The 26,702-nt window shown below is 38.9% G+C and overlaps 1 protein-coding gene and 1 long non-coding RNA gene across 8 annotated transcripts in view; both read right to left on the bottom strand.

Moving 5' to 3' along the window:
* The window catches only part of MACROD2 (mono-ADP ribosylhydrolase 2), a 1,951,733-nt gene that overhangs the window by 825,031 nt on the left and 1,100,000 nt on the right, over window positions 1-26,702 (bottom strand). The gene's annotated exons all lie outside the window — the stretch shown is intronic.
* LOC309644719 lies at window positions 8,947-12,704 on the bottom strand. The gene is made up of 2 exons (XR_014254574.1): window positions 10,672-12,704; window positions 8,947-10,376 (listed from the first exon to the last, which is right to left on the bottom strand). It is a non-coding gene; the product is annotated as an uncharacterized lncRNA (long non-coding RNA).

Raw genomic sequence — 26,702 nt, 5'->3', positions numbered from 1 at the left:
TTATGTGTGGAATCTGAAAGAATGATACTTATTTACAAAACAGAAATAGATTCACAGACATAGAAAACAAACTTACGGTCACCAAAGGGGAAAGGGGGATATATATATACATACACATACACCTGAAACTAACACAACATTGTAAATCAACTATATTTCAATAAAATTTTTTTAAAAAGAAAAAAGAAAGAACTTCTTGGGCAGAAACAATTATGATTCTATCAGCCAAGTTAATTTTGCAAAGATTTTGGAAGGACTACAATTAAGGAGATACTCTTAATACATATTTCTGTGGACGCGGGAAACTGTAAATTGACAATACAGAGGGAAAAGTAAAGAGAAAGAAGAAAGAGGGGAGAGAAGAGAAAGAAAATGGGAGGTAACAGAACAAAGAGGCCGACACAGAGTTCGCTGGTGCCCAGTGGGCTGAGCGTTATGCACAGCTGAAAACCCTCATCTGCAGCTTCCACTACACTGGCTTTCAACCAGGCCAGTCGCAGAGCACAGGAGATGACAATTCTGTCCCTGTTAATAAAGACTCTAAGATAGCTTAGCATTGTGTTTTGACACCAAAAATTCACTGTGGAGTTAGAAACCAGTTTGTTAGGAGCGTAGCAAACTATAAAAATCTAAAAGGTTTTTAAATATTCATAGCTCTTGAATGGTTTTCTCCCAAATGGCCACACAGATGACTACAGTTCCCTCCTAGATCCCTCTGCTGTTTATCCTCTAAATGTCCCCAATATACAACAGTTTTAATCTTTTGTTGCTGTTGTAAAACTTGATCTACTGTGGGACAACATAATTAACTGTCAGGGCCTGGATGTACGGAGTGAGAAGCGGACAGAATAATCCAGGATGTACGTCACTAATAATTCAGTTTATGCCTCGGTGATAATGGGATTCCTGGTTATTAGCAGGACAGCTGGCCCTGGAGGCTTCTCAGCTTGAAGCCCAGGTGTGTGGCCATGCCAGGTAGGACTGGTGCTGGTTGGGGCACAGGAGCCTCACGCTGCCCATCTTTTCTATTCCATGGATCTATTAAAGGCCTACATCATTCTCACTATATAATTTAGATGTGAAGCCAACTAGAAAAGAACGGCAATCTGTGGTCCACCTGTTAGGGCCCTCAGCTTTTCTGTCTCAGGACTGTCTCTGAAATTGTGGACACATACTCAGCCTGGGTGTGCAAGCTTGTCCCAGAAGTGGACAGATGTGAATGTCCCTAGAGGCAATCCTCAACCACTGGGGGCTGTGAGTTGGTGAATAAATATTTCTGCCTTGTGTTCTTTGTTGGGACAATTCTGAGGTGCATTCTACACAGCTGCTCAGAGAATCTCCATTGGAAGTGAGCCCCAGTTTTCAACAGCTTTCTTTCCTTCCCAGCCTCACTCTCCTCGCTTCCTCATTTTGTGTTCCTGGTATTGCTTCCCAAATAAACTATTTGCACTCTGAATTAACTATATGTTCTTATTTCCTGTAATCTTGATGCTCTGGCATCTGGAGCCTTGCTAAGGAGAGACTGTCCCTCCCAGGGCTAGTCAGTTCTTAGGAGATAGTAAAAGGCTTGCCTGGGAGTGTGCCTTCCATATGGGAACCAACAAGTCCAGAGCCCATACCCTGGACCACCTCCTCTAGCTGTCTCTTACACCCCAGGAAGCAATACTCTTCTCTTCTAATCATTCCAGGGCCATATACTAGACAACTAGAAACAGTCTTTATACTCCAGAGCCCACTAAAATTATTCCAACTGGACAACCATAAGCCTTCTTACCCTGCCTTGTCTTGCCTTTCCCATAGAAACCACAAGAAAGGCTCTTGCCCATGCCTTCCCCTTGCTCCTGTCTCCTGACTAATCCTGGTGTTTCCCCGCATGGCCCTGCATGGCATGGTGTGTCCTCCTCCTTTTGGGAATGTGAGTAACGAACTACCTATTCAATGGCAATGATCTGCTGACCTTACATACCTGAGTAATAATAAAACTTACATTTTCAAACACTCCTAAATTCTTATTTCAGTTTCTGCTTGCAGGAGAGTCCAAATAAAGACTGATTATTACTTATAAATATTTGCTAAATGAATGCACAGAAAAAAAGATGCTATAGAGGAATGTCTACAGAGGAAGAAAGGGAACAGCATCCAATTCAACAGCCTCTACGAAGGGGATCTAAGAATGTGGGGTGACCACTGAGCTCATCTGCTGGCTCCTCAACGACCTACCTTACAGTCTCACAGAATCTAGTTCTTTATTAACCATCCCTTTTCTCCTTCAGATATCTGGGAGTATCACAAATAGTAAGTAGCTTGCGATAAAAGATGCCAGAGGAAAAAATGAGAGAGAAATTAAGTTGAGAAAATCTACTTAAAATATGAAACACATACTGTCCTTGTTAGGGAATAAATTTCCCATTTTTATTTTAAACTGAGATTGTATTATAGTTAGATTTTAAATATATATGATGAGAGGATAAAAAAAATGAAAGTCAACACAAGTTAAAGAGAAAGAAGGAAGTGGTACATATTTGAGCTTCTCAGTGAGAAAAGAGGCCATTTTTCATCTCAGGCCCCAGGGTATCTGTTAGTGCACTGGGAGAGGTAATTCATTAAATGAACCTAAGGTTAATGCACCTTCAAAAGAGAGTAATTTATCTCCCTTTCTTCAATAGGATCAGGCCAGGAGGTTCTAGAGTTGGAAAAATTTTTTCCTGGTGAGATACCCCTGTAATGATCTCAGGTCCCCTGAACTCCATTTTTTTCATTCATTACACACATGATTAATGTACCAGATGGGAGGACCCTGTATTTTCCCTTCAAGGTGTGAGTATTTAAGTTCTTTCTTGAACACCAGGAAATGTTTATATTCTGCTTTATATATTAGTCCTCACATCCCAGCCTGACCAAAGGGCAGACAGGGAGGTATCAGAAGGAAGGATATGCTAGTTCAAATGAGTTGAAAAATACTTAGGGGTGGTAATAGCCTATTTTAGAAAAGAGTCAATAATAGCAGTTATAATGTTGTTATAAAATCTACTGAGTTAACCAAATAAAACCAGGGCAAATAAAGCCATAAGTGAAATTTTTCATACTAAATTTTCCAAATTCCAATTTCTTCTCAGAAAATTAATTAATTCATTCAGCCTCTCTCTTTCTCTATATATACATACATACATATATGCATATATATCATATATACACATACATAAAGTTATACACACATATACCTGCATACACACATATACTTCTGCCTCCTGACTGACTCTGGTGCTTCCCCATGTGGTCCTATGTGGTGTAGCAAATATGTGACATGTATGTGTGTGTGTGTGTGTGTGTGTGTGTACAAAACATGGTTCCTGCCCTTGTGAAACAACTGTCTGAAAGGGGAGACAGATGAGTTATGAAATGATTACAATAAGATATGGCCAGTTCTGTAACAGTAAATATACAAAAATCTACGAAGGACCGGAGAGCAGGAAGGGGAGAACAAGTAACTCTGCCCACCCAGCCTCGATTCTCGAATGCAGGCAAGTTAAGGATAAAGTCCAAAGCAAAAAGCCAGCACTTCTCCCCTCTGAGTGTACCTTAGAATCTCCTCAGGAGCTTTAAAAAATGACAGTGCTTGGGTCCTACCCCTAGGGACTTCGCCAATTGGTCTAGGAGGAGCCCAAGTCATTTGATTTGTTCTCTGCTCCACGTGTGTTATCAGCACCTGGAACAGTGCCTGACACACAGGGCACTCAATACATATTTGGTGACTGAACACATTCTTCCCTAACTATTGGGGGAAAGAACTAGATGGAGGGCAGGCAGCTGCTCTTAGTCGTACACACTTCCTGGAGGTCAGGGTTACGTGTTTGTGGCTAGAAAGTGGAGTCTGGCGAAGTCCTGGCTAAGTCCTTGGGTATTTCCCACGTGAAGACACGTGGCTGCCGCTGCTGTTATAATAAAGAACTGAAGGCAAGGGCGACCACTGTTGCCACAGACAGGGCAGAAGAGTGACTACTGCTTCCCCAAATCAGATGTTACAGGCAAAATATTTCAAAAGAATACATACCTATGCCCCACCTCCCCCCTCACACACACAATTTTACTCTATCAGTCACTATGGGGTAGGTTATGCCGTGACCACATCCACACTCAGTGGCTTACTTACTCCTACAAAAGTGTATCTTTCTCTCATGCTACATGTTCAGTACAGGTCGGCAAAAGGGCTTGTTGATCACAGTCACTCAGGGACTGAGGCTGATGGAGGCTCCAAGCTGGGAAGGGTTTTTCACTGTCACCATATCAAGAAGGGGGACATGGTGAATCTCGCATTAGCTCTTAACACTTCCACCCAGAACTAAAGTATTAATACGTCACCTCTCCTCACATTTAATCGGCCGTATCATATCATGTGACCATGCTGAACCTCAAAGGTGGTAGGAAAGTGCGATATTATGGCTAAAAGGTGGGAAGCTAGAAATGTTTTCTAAAGAGCACTGATGTCTATGATATTTACCAGTAAACAGTGAAATTCAAGTCCATTAGGAGTGTATGTAACTTTAGCTACATTCTAGTTTACTGCACAAGGCTGAATAGCTCCAAAAAGAGCTAGAATAAGGGCTTACCACTTAAGGAAACACATTTTACAAATTGCCGAACAGGTTTGCTACATGCCTCTCAAGGTCAAAAAACCCATATTCCCTTAGGAACACTGTCTTATAAATAAAGTCACTGTCATAAATGACAGCTCATTTAAAGAATCACACACCAACCACAGAATTTTCATCACCTGAGCCTCATAGAGTAATAAATGTTTTCCAATGCAGTCAAGGCATCATCTTATGACCTGGGCCTACAATGAGAAAAGCACATCTTCCAAAAGTACGAAGAGAAGAATATGGGCTTTCACAAAAAAGTGAGTAGTCTGGCTTATGGGAAGCTGCCAGCACAATAAAACTGAGGGTTCTTTTCCAGACACTGAAATCTAAACCCTGTCAAAATCAGTTAACCCTAAAAGGTTAATATGCTAACCTTTTAGGATTAACTGAGTTCACCTTTTTAGGGTTAACTCACGCTAGGTGAGTCTTTGGAGATATAGGGATTTGAACACGTATCTTTAAGTATATTTTATATTATTATCTCAGCACAAAATAAATGTTTTCCATTTTGGTCCATATATTTTTTTTAAAAAAACTGACTTCTTTCCAGCAGGGAGAGTGGAATAAGCTTTGATCCCGAGTTGCTTGCTGGTCACTCCTTCCTTTAATTTTATGCCTAGGGAAGCAAGGGGTCAGATCTGCATTCTCAAGCATAAGCCAACCTAGAGAGCTGAGGTCAAATCAGACTGGAATAGTTTATGTAAGAAAGGGAAGACTTTATGCAAAAATGTGTCCAAATATCCAGTTAAAGCCCCCATCTTCTTTTCCTAAATTGAGATGCTGAGTTTCATAAGAACTCCACCAAGGTTCTAAAAGCATCTATTATATTAGTGTGGATGGGCTGGATGGGGTGGGAGTCCAGGATAATTAAAGATATTAGAAGAAAAAAAAAAAAAAGGATATTAGAAGAACCAGAAGGAAAGGAAAAAAAAAAAACAACTTTTTTTCAATCTCCCTTGTGATACAATAATAATAAAAGAATGAAGCAAACACTGAACAATCAATTTCTGAGAGCACAGAACAAACTGCTTACTCGTGAATAATTATGAGACAAATGAAAAAATAGTAGGCTCAGAGATTATGATAAACCCTTAAAGGAGAAATGTAATTAATGGTGATGATAAAATTGCTGAGTATTTGCAATAATAATTACCACACATCTGTCTCCAGGGGTGTCAGTTTTTAATGTTCCTTTTCAGAAACATCATCAGAATTCAATCAAAGGCGCTGGATGAATATACGGCTAATTTCCTCCCTAACTGGACTGAATGTCCATGTAAAAGCTACTTGTTATCACTGTGAGACGCTCCAGGGTCCATTGAAATGGTCCCAAATAACCATGTTTGGGGTGAGAAGAACTGTCTCGTTGTCCAATGTTGGGCGTGCACACATTTTTCCTTTCCTCCTGGTCAAATTACAGTTGATCCATAATGGATCTATCAGCCAAGGATTTATCTAAACCACTCAAAAAGTGATTTATACTGTGAGCCCATTCTACTGTTTTTGTGGGTTCGAGTGCTTTATGAGTTTGTTGCCTTTGCTATAAAGCCTGTTTTAATCTGCTTGTTTACAAGTATCACAGCTAGAAAAGAGCTGATGTCATCACAGAGAGGCAATGTAATTTGCTTGAAGTCACACAGCGCAAGCCTCAAAACCCAGTCCGCTGGACTCCAAAGCAGCCTCTTCACACTAGCTCATGTGTCCATTAGGTCCACAGCAGGGGTCAACCTTTATTCATACTACTAGCTTCTTTGGCAATCTTGAGGAGCTATGAACCATTCTCATAGTAATGTTTTCAAGTGAATTGAATAAAATACATAGGATTACAAAGGAAACGAAGTATATTAAAATATGCCTCTAGAAAAATATAAACAGATTTTTTTTAATTTTGTAAAATGTTAATATATGTATCATTATTAGCAAATAAAATAAAATCTAGTTGAAGTTATAGTAACTAAGATAATTTTGAAGTAGTGATGAATGTAAATGAGATTTCTGAGATATCTGCAACACATGTGATGTGATGTGATGTGAAAATATCTGTGATTTCCATGGGAGGCCAGGTTGCAGGCACTGCTGTGATTTTTGTGGGTTGGGGTCTACATTCATCTTCAAGAACATACTAAATTTCAGCTAGAAGTTAGTGAAAAATAAAGATGTCAGTTTTCTTTCTATCCCACTTCATGAACACTTGATTTCTAGTCCTGCCCTAGATTTACCAGATGAACACCCCCTGATAAAGCATTCACACATTCAGCATTGTATAACAAATGACCAAACCACCACCACCAAATACCTATTTAGCACTGCTAGTCTGCTTACCACTGTGCTAAGTCCAGGAGAAATACAGTGCATGGTTGCTGCTGGGTGAAGCCTAGAATTTAAGTAGTAAGACGATACCCACATATGCTGAGATTTTAAAATATTCAGTAAAAGAGGAAAGTAGCATTCAGATCATTGGAGAGCAAAGTTGTCTGGAATCTGGTGCTAACTGAACGGTAAAAGCATAAATGCAGATGTATAGAATGTGGGCATTAGTCAGTGTTTGCTGTCTGCCTAATATAGCAACTATTATGGGGGAGGTAAAAAACAAACGGTACAAGTAACTTGCAAATTTAGGTAGAGAGTCATACACGCAAAGCAGCCCCTGAAAAAATGTGAAGCAATATATCACCAAGGCACAGACTAAACAGACAAAGTTTCAGGGGCTCCAGAAAAAAAAAGGTGCTTTCACTTCATGCTCAGCACAAAGGGAGGTCTCTGGGCAAAGACTCCATTGTTCTTGGTTTATGTTCTCTTTCCACCCATCTGCAAAAATGCACAGACACCCCAGTTTTTTGCTGACATAAATGGTTCCAAATTTCATCCCTACGCTGGCAAACAAGGCGTCATTTCTTTTGAGTGAGTGATATATGACACCGCATTCCTAAACTTTTTCTCCCCCAAATTTCCAGCAGAAGTTGAATGACCACTTTGAAACTTAATGATAAATGGTGGATACTCATTTCCTTCTGGTATTGGTGCTAGCACAAGACTCATTTAGCAAACAACAGATTGTTGATTCTGAACTAAACATGAGAATGGCATCTGGTCCATAGTTTAGAAGCTGAGATTTCTTTTGCCTGTACTGAATACGGTCAGTAATAAAAGGGAGGGAGAGCCTAGGAAATTTTAACTTCATTATCAGGACATCTAAATTATTACATTTATAAATAAATTATACAGTAAATTTAATAATAGGTAGTAGCTATTTGAAACTAACTTCCTTTAAACAATTCCTAAGCTAATAATGACTATACTGGCCAAGAATATGACATAATTGACTTGAAACCTAATCTGATCCACTTCAGCCCAGATAAATGATATAGTGTGTTGCTTAAATGAAATCAACACTTGTTACACAGTCGGGAAACTGTAATTTAAGGCTAAATGTTGTGAATTCTTTAGAGATAACCTATTTGGATATCACAGAATGAGTCACCATAGAAATCTGGGGGAAACAGAAAGAAAAGAACTCAAAAGAATATTATTTTATCATGCACCAAAAGCTTAAACTCTTAAAAGCTGATGAACACTAATGTTTTCTTCTCAAATCAGGAGTCTGTGTTTATATTCTTCTTATCAGAAACTCATTCATTCATCAATTTGACAAATGTTTATGGGTACCCCCTAGACGGTAGGTAGTAGGAGGGATACAAAGATGAATAAGGTATAATCTATGTCCTCAAGGACCTTGTTGTACAGTAACAAGATAAGACATGCAAACAATTAACCAAGTGTCAAGCTCCACATGGTGAAAAAACATTGCTTCAACTCTGCCCCCACTGCATTTAGGATTCCATTAAAACTCCCGTCATATTAGATGTAGTTGTTTGGACATCTGTTGCCCTACTGAAGCATCAGCTCCTGAAAGTTATGGAGGGTATCTTATCATTGTATCTCCAATGTGTACTATGCGACTGTACATTTTAAACATACATTAAGGGATTTCCCTGGTGGCACAGTGGTTAAGAATCCGCCTGCCAATGCAGGGGACACGGTTCGAGCCCTGGTCCGGGAAGATCCCACATGCCACAGAGCAACTAAGCCTGTACGCCACAGCTACTGAGGCTGCACTCTAGAGACCGTGAGCCACAACTACTGAAACCCGCACGCCCAGAGCCCGTGCTCCGCAACAAGAGAAGCCACCGCAGTGAGAAGCTTGCGCACCCGTGAAGAGTGGCCCCCGCTCGCCACAACTAGAGAAAGCCTGCACGCAGCAACGAAGACCCAATGCAGCCAAAAATAAAAATTAAATAAATAAATAAACATATATTAATTGGGCTGATGGGCAAGCTTATTACTAATTAGTAATATCAGGAATTATTCATGGATCAGCTTGGTTTTTAAGCTGGCCCTTGACAACTGGTGTGATACTTTCCTCCTGGGGTATCAAGAAGACTGCATTTTCAGCAGCTGTCCGCACCTGGGTGGGATTAGGTGACTGAGTGCTGGCCGATGCTGATGAAAGCTGTGAAGGTCAATTTCAGGCCCGACCATGAAACATCCTGCTTGATCTTTCATATTCTCTATCTTCTGTCCACGTTTTTGGAAGTGGAAGATTTGAGACGGTGAAATCACATGTTAGAAGAAACCTAAATCCCAGAGTTTACAGCTTGCAGGAGAGTCACTGAACTAGGAACACGCACACTGGTTTTTGTGTGCTTGAGAAACACATCTCTGTTGTGTTAAGTCGCTGAGATTCTGGGGTGGTTTGTTACAGCAGCTAGCCTATTCTGATGAATACAGCTGGGGACAGTATTGACAGGTGAAAATAGGGGGAGGATGGAAAAAGAGGCCGTTCCTTTCGGAGGAAATGACATGAGTTAGATCCACACATCCATGAAGAAGGGAACCAAACCCAATATTTCCCCTAAAGATACAACTGTTCCCTTAGCTTGTTTTCAGAGTTAGACTATAATAAAGCAGAGGTAGCAAGCTCATAGGCCAAATCCGTTCCTTAGAATGTTTTGTTTGGCCCAGGCATTGTTAGTCCACACGGTTTTATAAAAAGTTGAATTTGTGGTTGCCAGTATTTTTTTAAAGGGGAAGAAGATTTTCTTTTGAACAATCAGCTGTCCTGAATGATTCAGGCTGAATAACATGTGATCCCTTTAAATAGGGTCTGGGTTCTCTAGTTTTCTACAATGCCCACCGCTTCCTACTGACCCATGCTCGACCTGCTTAGGTTACCTGCGTAGTTCTGGCAGATGTTTGAGTTTGCCCCTTCCTTTAAGTCACTGAGGACTGAGGTTGTAGGCCCGTGTGGTGAATGTGTGTTTATTTGATTAGTTATGCTCATCTTGTTCCAGAGATCAACCCCCTAGAAAGAGGTATACTTTCTTCACATTCTGTGGTGAGATAAAACCATTCATGGTGTGGCTGGGGACACCAGCAGCCTATTACCCTGCATGATGATCACTATTTTGCGCCTAAGACGATGTGACCGGTTCAGCCACTGCAATGGAGACCAGACAGTTTGACTCTCTGCCCTCATCATTTCTACATAAAAGATAATTTTTTTCAGAAAACATAATTTTATTTGAGTGTATGCTGGAATTTGGGGGGATTGGCGAACAGGAGTTCAGAAAAAAACTATCTGGATGTAGTACGGTAAATTAGATCCCATTTTCAATGGCTGAGGAATGAAAATGTAGAATGACTGTGAGTCCCAATGAAAACAAGTTCCGGGCTTCCCTGGTGGCGCAGTGGTTAAGAATCTGCCTGCCAATGCAGGGGACGCGGGTTCGAGCCCTGGTCTGGGAAGATCCCACATGCCGCGGAGCAACTAAGCCCGTGAGCCACAACTACTGAGCCTGCGCATCTGGAGCCTGTGCTCCGCAACGGGAGAGGCTGCGACAGTGAGAGGCCCGCGCACCGCGATGAAGAGTGGCCCCCACTCGCCGCAACTGGAGAAAGCCCTCGCACAGAAACAAAGACCCAACACAGCCAAAAATTAAAAAAAAAAAAAAAAAACAAGTTCCATATTCACTAGTTTTGTTTGTTTGTTTGTTTGTTTTCTTTCACTTATTACAAGTGGTATAAGAGAATTCTGAAGACTTGGGATGTGGCCACCCTTCCATGTGGTCTAATCAACAACAAATGCAACAAAACATCTTTATAGATAGCAGGGGGAATGAGAATGGGAGCAGATAAAGTAGTTTGTGCAAAAGTAGTTATGATTTTATAATAAAGTAAACCAAGGAAAGCTTCTAATTGGGAAAAATGTGCATTGACCACATAGCCCATGATAATATTTTAATTTGTACCTGTTCCTGTGGGGACCTGTCTGCATGTGTTAATAGAAGTCACAAAGGTGAAAATATAGGTATGTTTAAGACACAGCCTTACAGTTGATTCCTCCTAAATATAGCATTAATTTATATCTCCCCATGCCAGTTTCTGAGTAACTGAATGAGTGGATAAATAAATGCTGTCCGAATGAATTTTGTAAAAGTATCAACCATACTACACAAACCCATCTGTCTCTAGCTCTTCCCCAAAGCAAACCAGGAAGTCTTCTCAAATACTGATAGAAAGAGATGCCTAGGGGAACACACCTGCATGCCTCTAAGTTATAAATAATGCTACTTTGCTCTAAGTGCCAGGAAAGATAAATTTCTGTGCTCACTGATACAAATTATTCTTCCCTCATTATGGTCTAATGAGCCAAGATTAGGGAAACCTGGATCCAGGGTCTTCAGCTGCAGGAAAATCAATTAGGTTCTTATGACCTTGCTTTGTTGGTTTCCTGGCCCATATTTTTACACATTTTCCCACCAACTCTATATACAACTAACCAGACTATAAATGTAAGGCACATTTCCACAGTTAGTTACACTGGAAATTAACAGTCAGCATTGCACTTACTGGTAGCTTCATCACTCCAAACAACCCATTTATTTTTTCATTCCCCACCCTCTACTCTCCTATCCCCTGCTAAATGAAATTTTAGTTTTGGTACTATTGGAAGACAGCTTAAGAAAACAGGATAGGTGAAGCAAAATAGAGCAGCAGTGTTACAAATTAGATGCAAAATTTTGTTTAGACTACTTCATTTTAGGATCTGTTCTTTTGCTAATGTACAAATCTGATTTAAGGTTTTCATTCTATTCAATTCTATGGCAGAGGAGATGTGAAGAGTTCTGTACTCCAGGGGCATGCTATGGTCACCTATTTGGAAATAAGTTATTTTTATAGCAATGAATTGACTCTCAAGACAAGGATATTTATCTTAAGCAGAGAATTCACTGGATTTAGGAAATCACCACCTCAAGGGAGGAAAATAATCTTCTTCAAAGGATAATTAACTGCAAATGCAGAGGCCTACCACTTCCAATAAGAAGCATATTTTTTAGCTCCAATTATTGTACTATAGGAATCATTCTGGTGCCACTAGAAAGGCAAAGCCAAGGAATGGACATGGTGAGACAGTTGAAAATATGAAGTAATGAGAAGGGGAATGTTTCACAGAGCTTTGAATGTAAAAATTTACAACATCAAAAAGCATTTCTAGAAAGTACTAAAATAAGAGCACCATCTATAGTAATCTAAGCATGCTGTTGAAAAACAACAACAAAAAAGTTCTAACTGGCCAGTCTTTAAATTTGTAAAGAAGCTGTCAAGCATAGTAATGTGAGAGGGAAGAAAAATACTTTACAATATCCATTGCTTAATGTTTAAGCCACAGGATGAAACTGCTGCCCCAGGATGCTTCTGTTGGCCTTTGGCAGAAGTGCAGTACTTTGGACAAGTACCATAGCAAGATCAATCTGGAGTAAGAAACATGGTCCTCCCCCTGGACTTGACACTCGGAATTTTATTCTATCAATTAATAGGCATCATTAAGAAGAAGGTATTCATTGCAATATTATATGTAATTGCAAACATTAAAAACAGTTCATACACACAATAAGAAAATGTTTAACATATTCTATCAAATTAATGTAACTACTGCATATAAAGTAATTATTATATGAAGTCAATGTAGCGACATGGAAAATGTTGATGTAATAAAAAATAAAAACTCAGATTATAAAATTGCGTTTACAACATTAATTTTATGTTGCTGTCCATTTCAAGGTGTTGATTTATTGATAATAACAACTATATGTAGCAAGTAGAGTATGTCATTCAATCAGGTCGTATGAGTTTTTTAACGAAATACTAATGTAACTTATTTACTTATTCATATATTGTGTTTAAACTTAAGAATCCTTAAATACCTCACAGAAGTTTAATAATCAAACTTTTTTCCAGATTTTTTGCAATACAAATGACATATAAAATTGTGTAAGTTTAAGGTATACAACACAATGATTTGACATATTATCTATTGCAAAATGATCACCGCATTAAGTTTAGTTAATGTCCATCACCCCACAGAGTTAGTTTTTTTTCTTGTGGTGAGAAGTTTTAAGGTCTACTCTCAGCAACTTGCAAATAAATGATACAATAATATTACTATAGTCACCATGTTGTATATTACTTCCCCAGAACTTATTTTTCTTATAACTGGAAGTTTGTACCTTTTGACTAATGAGTGAAGATGGTCAAAATAATCATACTTTTGATATAGCTCATAACTAACATGTTTTAGGAAGCTGACTTTCAGGGCTCTCAAAAGGACAGACTCACATACACATATAATTCTTATAAACATTTGTATGCACTCTTGTAGAAAAATATTTGAGGATTAAGGTACAAACTACCAGTTATAAAACAAATATGTCACAGCGGTGTAATATACAGCACAGGGAATATAGTCAATAATGTTACAATAGCTTTGTATGGTACATCATCTACAAACATATTGAACCCCTATATTGTACACCTGAAACTAATGTAATATTGTTAAGTCACCTATACTTCAATTAAAAAAAGGTTTTTAAATAAATGCTCAGAAACACATACAAATCTTATAAATAGTCATCCCTATCTGTCAATAATCACAAAATCCAACATGTTTGGATTTATTGGAAAGGTTGCTTTGCACTCAGTGGAAACAGTTGATGCCAGCATGCTTACTGGCTGGGTGGAATAGGTGGCAACTCTGCCCAGCTGAACCTCAGGGAAACACAGTAAGCTGATAGGTAGACGGAAGAAAAGCAAGACATCCCTCTGGGGACTTAGGCAACACTGGCTCAGTTCTCTCCCTGCTTGGGTGGCCACGGATCTTGGAGTGTTTGCGTGCCTGGTATAGTTGATTTGTCAGGGTGATCAGTCCAACTTGTAGGTCTCCCCAGAGTGTCAGTGTGCAGAAGCTGCCCAGAATGTCCATGATTCCTGTGTCCCTTCTCCCCTCCCATAGATAGAACTCTTGGAAGGTCTGTGTAAAGCCTTCTCCTGCTGGGAGTACAGGCCAAAGGGGGACCGGGCAAACAAGGAGCCTTGGCAGTGGATGGGGGTGGGATGCAGAGGAGTACAAAATCATAAAGGGTGGAGCCAATGCCCTGAACATATCTGCAATTTAGTACAGAAGACACATAGAAGTAGATGATTGTAAAGCAGTGCAACTGGGTCTATGACGAGGAAGGGCATATATTCAGACCTGACTTGAGAACCAGACGAGACAAGGCTTCTGGAGGAGAGATAAGCTGGGTAAGCAGGGTAATCAGTTATAGGAATAATGTGTTCCAGAAGAGGGGACAACATCTGCAAGGTCCTGGTGACACAATCAAGCACGTCCTTCCCAAGCAAACAGCTGCAATGTAGTAGTAATACAGGAAAAGAGGAATTCATTTCTGAAATTCTAAAATCTTATGAATTATGATGTCAATTTTCTACTTATCCTTGATTTATCAGATAGAAATTTACATTCCGCAGATATAATTTGTCTGGATGCATGGGCACCATAGCTAACTTGGACCACACCCCATCTAAAGCTCTAATTCAATTGGATTTAGCCATGAGTGGCCAAATATATATATATATTTTTTTTCAGATACTTTGAAATCAACAGTCATTCTAGTTGGTTCCACAAACCAGATCCAATTTGAGAATCTTTAAATTGTCCAATAAGATCAAAATGCAAGAAAGCCCAAGTGCTGTCTAATAAGAATGACCTTGGCAGTGTGGCGCAAACACTCGCTAGCATCACTTGGAGCAGACTGGAATTCATAGGTAGAAGGGTAAACACATACTCAAGGCTCCCCATCCTCTCAGCACCCTGTGGACAGGTGTGCTTGAGCCTGGCCCAACTGTGTGCACCATAGGCTGTTCTTAGCAAGGGGCCATGTCCTTTTTCGTGGGATGAGATGAGAGCAGTCTTGTAAGCATGGTAAAAACAGTTTGGGGGTGGGTGCAAAAATAGTCTGGGAGTGCCAGCTGCTAGCATCTGGCATTTTTTGAATACTGGGTTCAGGTGCAGACCTTCCTCCTAGAGGGAGGAGGGCCATTGGTTACAGGTAGCTTGTTACTAGGAAACCCAGGGAGTCTCTATGAAAATTTACTAGACAATCTGGCTTGTCTCTGCACAGGTAGAGTTGTTTTATATTTGTCAATTAAAACAAACAAACAAACAAACAAACAACAAACTAAGGTACCAAAAGCATAGTGTAAAGTGCAAAAATTTAAGTATACACTTTGATAAGTTTTTATATATGTTGATCCTGGGTAAATCTCACTAATCAAGAACCCAACATTCAAAGTGGCCACTGGCACTCATCTCACCCCACAAAAAGGGACATGGGTTTTCTCTAAGAACAGCCTGTGGTGCACCCAACTGGGCCAGGTTCAAGCATACCTGTCCACTGGATGCTGAGAGGATGGGGAGCCTTGATACTTGTTTACCCTTCCACCTATGAATTCCAGTCTGCTCCAAGTGATGCTAGCGAGTGTTTGCGCCACACTGCCAAGGTCATTCTTACTTGATAACACCTAGCTTTTCTTGCCTTTTGATATTACTGAACAGTTTAAAGACAGAACAGTTAGGATGCTTTGGGGAGGATCAGGGCAAGATGGAGTCAGAGGTGGTGTGAACAGCTGATCAAATACGACCTGTGCAGAGACAAGCCAGGTTGCCTACTAAATTACCATACTTAATACTGCCTTCTCTTTCACTCTCTTCTTCACCTGCTCAGTTTGCCCCTGCCCAGCAGGTGACAGGGCCACCAGACTTGGTTACTACATAGCACTACAAGGCATGGAAAGCCATAGACAGCAGACTTACACAAATGAGCTGCTTTCAATATCCGATGTTGCAATGCCAGGGAATTTTCTAGCATTATTAACAGCTTGGACAACTGTAGTAGTCATTTGTAACTTTTTACTCTGCCATGTACATTTCCCCAATTGAATCTGCCCCTCCCCCACTGTTTTGGCTGAATATAATGTGGTCCCACTTACTCTGCCATGGGGGCTTTGCAGGACATAAGTTGACTCCACCTGGACACAGAAATTGGTGCAGGGTGGGCAGGGACTCAAGCAGGACCATCCGAGCCCATTTTCAGGATCGTTATGGATGTTAGAAGAGAGAAAGTATCTTCCTCCTCCTGAGATCTCAAGCACTAAGTAGCAACTTAGAACTGGGGTTATACGCATGGGTGCCAGAGCCAAACCGGCTAGTCAGATCCAGCTCTATTCCTTATGAGTTAGTGACTTTGGAAAAAATGACAAAACTCATTGAATAATTGTGAGGATTAAAGGAGATAATGCCCATAAAGTGCATAGAAGAATGTCAAGCTCACAGGAAGCATTTACAGAAGGGCAGCCATCACTAAGGTCACTTTAGGCTAGATTGGTGAAGATATCTTTGCTGCCAGGTGAGAAGCACCTGTTTAAGACAGTCCCTATAAAGGAACACAATATCAAGACAAGGAAGGAGAGAAAGAACTGGAGACCTGATGACATCCTGCAATGCCTGGATACAGCCTTGCCTGAAGTCACAGTCACTGCTTGGGTTGTCAACTTACCTGAGGCAGTACACTGACTCTGACATTTTTCTTCTACTAAATGGAATTATGTTCTGAGATTTGCAGTAGATTGAGTCCTGACTACTGTACCCACATTAGGAATCCCACAACCCTGATGCAAAATGTAAACCAAAGCTTCCTGCTTTTACTTGGGGTTCACTTCAGGGAAAATGCATGCTTACCTACCTCACTATATCAGGTTATGATAGGCTGCCAGGGTGAGCAAACTGTAGAAGACCCAGTTCTATCTTTAGTTTCTATATTCTTAAATAATACCCACAACCTCGATTTACTCCAGGATAGCTTTTGTTTTCATTTTCTTTGTCAAAAGTCACTGAGTTGTGGAGGTAGGACCAAGCAAGAGGAGGAAAAATAAAATGTTTCCTTGCACTGCTGGTTCTGTTCATTCTGTCTTTCTAGAACAAGGAAATAGATTGTAGAGGTGGATTTATTTATTTATTTACCAGCAAATGTCACATTCATTAGTGAAACCCTCAGCGTACAGTGAGGCAGATGCCTGTGAAAACGAGAAAATGCCGAATTCAGTCTCAAATTTCCTGTCAAGATATAATCTAAAATAAATTTAGATTCAATGGGGATGAATGAGTCAAAGATAAGTTTTCAGCAGCTGCTGTGACATGCAGACGGGCAGATTTATGTTTTTCAATTTGGAAAGTCAGGGTGCAGAGGTTTAAGACAAATGCATACACACTGACAACGTTTACCTTCCCCTCTCCCCTCCTCTCCATCCCCAAAAGGCAGGGAGAGAGGCAAGAAGTCTGCTTGGACCACTATGAATTCAGCCTTCTAGAACAGTCTAGTGCCCCAACCCCCCACCAAAATGGTATGAAAAACAAAACAATGAAAACTCCTATCATAAATTACTGTAACATTTTTTCTTGAATTATCTCTCCTGTCCCCAAATGGCCGGCTCACAATGATTTTAGGTTTCATAAATTTTCCGATAGCCGAGGCTATATGACTAAGTCTGACTTTTAGAATTCAGAAATTAAATATTTTAAGTAGTAGAATTATACAAGAAACCTCTACAGCAGAATGATTATCCATGGTTCCTATATTCATTTCAAAAGTTTCCAATGACTGCCTTTTATGTCCATATGTTTTACTTTTTAAAAAGTCTGTGCTGTATTCTCATCTTAATTTAAAATTCTTCTAAATTATAAAGGCTACAAATAATATTTTGTTACAAATGGAAGAAAGCAGAACAGATATGAAGGAACCATATATTCAAGGATGTTATACTGTTTCAAATGAGACACTGAACTTCAGTATAACAAAGTTAAAAATATTTTACTTTATATAATCTACATAGTCCAATATTACACCATTTAAATGCAGAGCAAGTGTTAGAAAAAATATGACCTAAAAGATTTGTGTGTATATGTTGTTTTAGCAATGAAGGAAATTTTCAGTGATAAGTTATGTTGTGCTCAGGATTAGACTTATAAAATAAGCTTCTGCTACTGATTAGAAGCTTAGAGAATACAGATATTTTTAAATCAAGGGACAAAACATTTTTCATTCTGAACTTTATGCTTCAGAGGACATGTAGGTAAAAAATATAAAGTCAACGATGCAACGTTTCATTGAACACCATTAACCAGTACCTTGAGTTTATGAGGAGAAAAAAAATGAGTAATACTAAGATTATGTTAGGACTCCTTATGAGTGTTTCAATTAAAAATATGCAACCGTGATATTATCAAGCTAAAAATTGGTTCTGCATGACTGAAGCTGAGGCCGACTGCACTGACTGTACTTATACCCAATTATCACGCTATGACCCTTGACTTCCTCTTAATGCCATATGCCAAAAAGTTGAATTAAAACACAGCTTGAATTTCAGCCAGTTTCCAGCATTCTCCTTAATGGAATGGATTTTCTATGCTGCATTGGACGAGAGTAATGTGATGTTCTTTGCATTGGCATTCGGAGATAGAGGCCTCTTTCTCTGCAGTAAGACATTCTATGGACTTGCCAAAGTGGGTAAGGAAAGTGCCCCCTCCCGATTAGAAACAGACAAAAAAAAATTCTTTCACTTTGATCTTACACTGAATGTACTCCATTGGGCTGAAATAGAGGACCATTTTAGACAGCTTCTCTTTAACCACATAGGTCAATATAGCAAACATGTTCCAAGTAGGTTCTCACTTCTTCATTCAAGGAAAAGACAAAAGAAATATTTTCAAGAAACTATAATCAAAACCAGTAACAGACTATTTGAAATAAATGCACAAAATGAATTCTGTGTATGATGAATTCAAGTTAAATGGTAAATGATGGTTTCTTTGCATCTAAGATTAACCTAATTTTTATAGATTTATTATTGTTTAAATTTTGCAAATTTTTAGTCTCTCAAAAAATAAGATAAAAATGATTCACAAACACACACAAAAGATTCTTCAGTTTATATATGTATTTTTTACAAAGATCTTTTTAAAGTTTCTGTTCATTCTGAATGCTTTTCATGTCACTGAAATATGAAGGCTAATTTATTTATAACATGCATAACATGTTTCAAGTATTTTCTTACTTTCTGTTATGGATTAGTAAATATATTAGTAAATTGGCTTAAAACATATACACTTCAATGCTTCCCCAATTAATTTTCATTTGCATTTTGGTAAGGGCCATATCAGCAGATTGCTAATAAATTGCCTATAATTATAAGTAGTCAATGTTCAAATCCTTTTAAGAGAAGCCCTATGTCAAGATTGATCAGTTTTATAATGGTGACTTGGATCTCTTCCATCATTAAATCTCAGTATTCTTCCCCAATTTTTTTTGCCCTGTCCTCAGACTTCTGAACTTCTTTAACTGACCCACACCAGATTCTATTCTTTTCCATTGTAGTTCTTGAATGAGGCTACAGGATTTACAGGTTTTCCTGTATTGCCTCTCCCTCCACTGTTGTATTCATTTGGGGATCCCTGATAACTCTATCAGTATCTGTCCCGTAGAAGCTTTGCCCTATCTCATGAATGCTTCCTTGTCTACTACAATTAATCTCAAAAATCAAAAGGGGTTAGGTATTTTGGCTTAGGTATTTTAGAAAATTCACTTTTAAGTCAAAAGGACTTATATAAGATCACCTTGTTAAAGAACTCTAAAATCTGCCTGCATTCATTCGTCTATTTCTTTTTTTTTTAATTAATTAATTAATTTATTTATTTATGGCTGTGTTGGGTCTTCGTTTCTGTGTGAGGGCTTTCTCTAGTTGCGGCAAGCGGGGGCCACTCTTCATCGCAGTGCGCGGGCCTCTCACTATCGCGGCCTCTCTTGTTGCGGAGCACAGGCTCCAGACGCGCAGGCTCAGTAATTGTGGCTCACGGGCCTAGTTGCTCCGCAGCATGTGGGATCTTCCCAGACCAGGGCTCGAACCTGTGTCCCCTGCATTGGCAGGCAGATTCTCAACCACCGCACCACCAGGGAAGCCCATTCGTCTATTTCTTATTCATTCATTCATTTATTCACTCAGGAAGCATTTAACAAGCACCTTCCATGTATGTGCCAGGTACCGTGCTAGCTGCTGGGGATACACTGGTGAACAAAGGGACATGGCCCAGTCCTCAGGGAGCTTACAGTTCCGTGTGTAGGATAAGCAAGTCACAAAAAATATATCATATAATGTTAAATGGTGGTAGCGCCATGAGGGACATGAGAAAATGCAGCGATGGAGAATAATAATAATGGGATACAAAGAGAAATACATATTTCATTAAGGAGGTTTCAGAGAAAGTCTCTGGAGAGGTAACTTTTAGCTGAGACCTGAGGTAGGAGGAGTTAGTCTTGAGAGAGAGAGAGAGACAGAGACAGAGAAACTAAGTAAGGGGTAGGAGTTGAAGAAAGCAGGAGGTGGGTTTTTTTTAAGGTCAGGAAGCAGCTTGTGAAGATCCTAATGCTGCACAGAGCTTACTGAATCTTAACAGAAGGTCACAGAAGGTCACAATAAATAGAGGGCGTGATGGAAGGAAAGTGTGGAGGGAGAGAGACGAAGGGGGAAAGATGAAAGGAGGTAACGGAGGAGGAGAGATAAAGAGGAAGAGACGGAGGGAAAGTGATGGAGGAAGGGTGTGGAGAGATGAGGATAAAGCATCAGGCCAGAGCCCAGGTGCTGCCCCTGAAAACAAACCTCAGACTCAAGTGGTGTGGGAGGGACATACTAAGGGTCCTCCTCCGCCCCAGGTCCCTGGGGCTTTCCTTGGCCCTCCTCCTCACCCTGCTGTCATCTCAGGGTCCAGCTTAGAGCCTCTGGCATCTCCCGTGGTCCCGCCCTACCGAGTAAGTGTCGCACCCAGGCCAACTGGCTGGGGCTTAACCAAGCCCTTCCACTCTCCCTCTAAGTTGGGGCAGTGAGGTGTTCAGCTCAGTGTTCCTCCAGGGAGACTTGGTGTTTTGTCGACTCTGCATCAGCTTTTTCTCTGGGGAGGCTGAAAAGCCTTTGCTAACTCTTAAATATCTTGCCTTGTGACAACTAAAAACAAGTGCTCTTTGGGGCTTGTACTGTGTCAATACGGCTACGCTGGATTGTGTTTCCCAGAATCCCCTTCCCTCATGGTTCTAGTCGGCATTGACCACAGGAGGAGTCTGTGAGAGCTTCGAAGGTGAACCGACGTGGTGGCCACTGCCCTCTTCGGGTTGCCGTGGTCATGGCTAGAGGTGGTGAGCAGCCAGCATGTCCTGTCCGTGCTCTCCATGCTCTATGATCAGCTCCTTTTCCCCTCTGCCAGCCCTGCTTACCAACAGGTCCACCAGGCCCACCAACAGATGCAGAGGCACCAGTTCCTCTCCGAAGTTCCTCTCCAGAAGCCAGTCCTACCTGACTTCCCCTTTGTCCCTGTATACTCCAATTTGTCCATCAGCTCCAGGGATTTGGAGCCTCAGTTGTGACTTCTCTTTGATCTCCCTACTCTGTCTTTTGATCTCTACTTTTCCAGCTTCTCCAACAATCGCATGACATCTTAAGCCTATAATAAATCCCTTATTGCGTAATACTCATGAGGTTTTGCTTTCATGGTTGAACCCTGAATAACACATGCTTTATTGTCCTGAGAAGAAATTCAGCTTTATCTTCAATTTCAAAAATTACTTATATGAAAAACTGACTAGGTTACAAATTAGTAAGCTAACTTGGAGGATAATTTGAATTTTAGATAAATTACAAGGATAAATCTTAACTGTAAGTCTGGTAACATCAACCGCTCTTAACACCAATTGCTTTATAAAGCAACATGGCTGCATTCTGCATATTGCTTTATTTAGGCAGAGAAAGCATAAAACTAACTAAGAGAAAGGTAGATAGATCTTAATCCCAGTATTTCAGCAAAGAAGATTATGATGTTGATGGGTATAAGTAACCTAACTGAAATAGAGTGAGAGCAAAGCCAAGAGAGAAAACATGAGAAAGGCGCTAATAAATGACAAAATTATTATTGAGGCACCCATGTTCTTGGATAAGGGGATAGAATTTTCTCTAAAAGAAGTGCTCGAACCTGATAAAAAAGCTTTCAGGTATTTTGTGTCTATTATCAATAATGTATCTTATAATTCTGCTAACAGTACATGAGAGTAAAAGAATAGATCTGCTTTAACCTGACATACAACTAAAACTAGATCAGCCATCATTGCATAAAGAAAACTCATTTTTTCCCTTAGGTAAAACTAGACAGTTTTCTGGCTGAAATCCCTCTGGAGTAAGTGGACCATCACAGAGGTATGTTAACACCTTCAACTCTCTATGACATTAGTTTTGCATACTCATAGTGGCTAGTATTTCCCTCAAGGAAAATGTTGGCCTCTTAGCAAAGAACACGATGTATCAATGAACTCACATTCCAGGGGCCAGGAAAAATAAAATACAAAAGCAAAAACAAACAAACAAAAAGAAAATAGCCAGCTTATTTTCACTTCACCGAAAAGTTCTCTACTTTCTTTCAAGTAGCTCAAGAAATGGTTCTCCACTCCTTTCTCTCTCCCTCTATATGATGTTATGCCAAAGATTTTTTATTCTTAGAGAAGTTGGGGAAACAGAAATACAATGCATACAATGTAGTCTTAGCATAAAACAGAAGATAATTTTGCTCTATATTCCTGAGGTTTTTTAAAATTATGGTGAAATATACATAACATAAAATTTGCCATTTTAACCATTTCTAAATTGTGGCATTAAATATATTCACATCGTTGTGCAATGATCACCATTATCCATCTCCAGAACTTTTTTCATCTTCCCAAACTGAAACTCCATACCCATAAACAGTAACGCCCCATTCTGGTCTCCCCCAAGCCTCTGGTAACCACTATTCTACCTTGTCTCTATGAATTTGACTATTCTAGGTACCTCATATAAGAGGATTCAAAATATTTGTCCATCTGTCTCTGGCTTATTTCACTAAGCATAAGGCTTTCAAGGTTCATGCATGTCGTAGCTTGTGTCAGAATTACATTCTGTTTTATGGCCCAATAATATTCCATTGTATGTGTATTTCACACTTTGTTTATCCACTTATCTGTTGCCAGACACCTCAGTTATTTCCACCTTTTGACCATTGTGAATAATTCTGCTGTGAATACTGTATACAGATATTTGTTCAAGTCCCTGCTTTCAATTCCATCTTCCTGAGTTTTTAAGTCATGGAAATAATACGTGTCAACACACACACACACAAACACACACGCATAGAGAGAGAAAGAGGCCTTTAGCTGACCGTGTCGTCAAACACTGGAAGTTTGTCCTTCTTAAGCAGCATCACAGGATCACAGAAGAATCTCAGTTTATATGTATTGAAACAAGGAGGCCCAGGGAAGGGAAGTGACTTGTCCAAGGTCACAGCTAGTCAGTGTCAGGTCCAGGACCAGAACTGTCCAGAGTCTCTTGACCTCTATCTAGCCCAGTGGTCATTCCACCACAAGTTGCTGATTTAGAATGGTGTTGCTTAGTCACTGCAGACTTGACCAAGGCACTTTGCTGCCAGCATAATTACTGCTTCTCTATACCCCATGTTCATGCTGGCTTCTCTAAGAATTATGGATTTTTAATACTGCCTTACATTGTCATGATATTTATTATGGGTTTAGTGAAACACAGTTTTATTTTGGTCTGTGGTTGAAAGAGGAATGGGGGGAAAATAGTCTATATTTTATACCTAATTCTACATATTTAACATACATTTTGCCAGTACTCACTTTTCCAAATATTGTGGTTTCTACAAAGATAAAGATGTCCTGATATTCTCAAGAAGGTTACAATCTACTATTTGTGATGTGAACTTCTTTTCCCATTATATTCCTGTTACTTCAACATCTCTGTTGATGGTTTAAAGAACACCAAGTTTTTGGAACTGGTATTTTGTTATTATTGTTGTGGGTTTGTTTTTTATGGAAGGACCTGGTTTGATGGAGTCATGAGAAGAAACTGAATGCATCTTATTTTCTGCACTTTGAACTTTTAGTCCATGAAGAGTTGGGCATAATTTCATGCCTAAAGGGTCTGTTCTGAACTTTGATACAGAATTTCATAAAATATAATACAATTATAGTCAGATGATGCGGACAGAGGAGACTTCTGAAGACCTATTTTAAAAAGTATATATTTTTTCTGGTAGGTTTTTCAAGATAAATGTGAACCTCTTAACTCCCTGATTTTCTGCAGATCTCTTCTGGGATGTATAGCTGAATAGAATGAGGGGGAGGAAGAATAAAATGTTCTCTGGAACCAGGCCACCCCACTCAACGCTACTTTGCAGGAAACAAGGTTACCTTAAATTTCAACATTTACTAACAAACACTAAACAAGGATTATGGATTTTCACAAATACAGATATAGCTGTGATGGTCAAAAGAATACTGTTAAGAGAAGTAGTTGCCTGACAGAATCTGATGCTTTGGTTATTTGCAGGAGTTGTTTAAAGCTTACTTTACTTAATGTAGCTTTTAGATACTTCTTGTATTCTTTAAAGTCTTTTTATGTATTTTTTTGGTAGTGTATAGAAATTCAATATATTGTTATGTTTTAACCCAACAACTTTGTTGAACTTTCTTACTGGAAATTAATTCCACTAATTTTTCTGAAGACTTTTTTAAAAAACATATAGACAATAATTTCATTAGAGGATAATTATAGCCCTCCCTCCATTTCCAATACCTAAAACTTTCATTTCTGCCTCTTGCAATTATGTTCTTATATAATGTTGAATGGAACTGGGCATCCTACCCTTTTTCTGATTTTAATGGAATAGGTTCTAATGTTTCAATAATAAATATAACTTAAGAGTAAGCAAATACCCTTAATCCAATTAAAGAAGTACTCTTTTATCTCTAATTTGTTTGAAAATTAAAAAAAAAATTATGACTAGGTTTTTACATTTCATAGGATTTTTCCTCCCTCTACTTAGATGATCTTATGCTTTTTCTCCTTGAAATTAATTTAAGCATAACATTCAGTATTTTTTGTTAAATTTACAGAGCTGTGCAACAAATCTGGTTTAACAGCATTTCCATCGCCCCCAAAAGATCCTTTGTGTCCTTTTGCAGTCAGTTCCTGTTCCCACCCTCAGCCACATTCAAGCAACCACTATTTTGCTTTGGATTTGCCTTGTATGGATGCTTTGCATAAATGGAATCATGCGATACGTAGCCTTCTGTATCTGGCTTTTTCCATTTAGCATAATATTCTTGAGGTTCATCCACGTTGTAGCATGTTTCCAAGTTTGTTCCTTTTCATTTCATTTACCAGTTGATGGATATTTGGATTGCTTTCACATTGGGCCAATTACTTTAATTCTTGAATTCTTCTACTTTTCATTTCTTGCACTGTCTTTGTTGGGTTTGGGCATAAAGGTCATATTGACCTCTTGACATAGTTTTGAAATCTACATGTTTTTTAATACCTTGGAAGGGTTTTGTAAAACAATATTGGAATGATCTTTGAAATTTTGGTAGAAATTACCTGTAAATCTATTGTAGAGAGTTGTTTTATTTGGGAAAAATTTTATTACTACTGAATTAATTTATTTTATGGTTATGAAACTATTTAGATACAACAATCTTAGTCACAATTGATGTCACATTTTTCTAGGCTTTTTCCTTGTATCCAGGTTTTCAAATTACTGGTACAAAGTTGTTCTTTACCTTTATATGTGAAATGTTTTTGTGTTCTTATTAAATGTATAATATTTTAATATTCATTACTAATGTATTTTTCTTGATCACTCTCAACAAATGTTTATTTTGTTAATATTTCTAAAGAAATAGTCTTTCTTAGAATTATGGTCTCTACAATTTTCTCTATACTTTGTTATAATTCCATTCATTTCTATTCTTCATTCTTTATCCCTTCTAGTACATTTGTGTTTATTCTGGTATTATTTTTGTAACTTAAGTCGGCCTTATAGATCACTAATAGTCAATCTTTATTTTCTCTAATATAGCATGTAAAACTTAACATTTCCCATTGCATCTCAAGTGTTTTGATATTTACTGATTTTATTATGTAATAAAAATACAGTCTATGTTTTTTTTCATTATGATTTCTCCTTTGATCCAGACATTATGTACTTTGAGTATTTAATTTTCCAAAACAGTAATTGTAATTTTCACTGTTTGATTTTTTCTTATCACTGATCACCATCAAACACACTATATATTTTATTTACTTATCTTACTTCTTATCTATCTTCCTCACTAGAATGCAAGTGTTTTTTATTTACTGTGATAGCCTCAGTGTCTAAAGTAGGGCCCAGTGTGCAGTAGACCACCATAAATATTTACTGAATGATGATTGATATGTCATTTATTGGGCTTTTCCCTATGGCCTAGAACATAGGTCAGCTAATTTTTTTCTATAAAGTGCCAGATAGTAGTTTAAGCTTTGCGGACCACATATGGTCTCTGTCACATATTCTTTTTTCCTTTCTTTTTAAATTTTTTACAACCAATTAAAAATGTAATAATTGGTCTTCAGTTGAGGGTCTTACCCAAATAGGCCGTGGGCTGGATTTGATCTACAGACCACAGTTTGTTAACCCTTGGTCTATATTATGGTCAACTGTTATGAATGTTCACTGAATATTAGAAAACATTATTCTCTAAT

The sequence above is a fragment of the Balaenoptera physalus genome, assembly GCF_965194825.1.
Source record: "Balaenoptera physalus genome assembly, chromosome: 16".
NCBI lineage: Eukaryota > Metazoa > Chordata > Mammalia > Artiodactyla > Balaenopteridae > Balaenoptera > Balaenoptera physalus.
The sequence above is the reverse complement of the archived record's forward strand: the minus strand, read 5'-3'. Positions and strand labels throughout refer to the sequence as shown.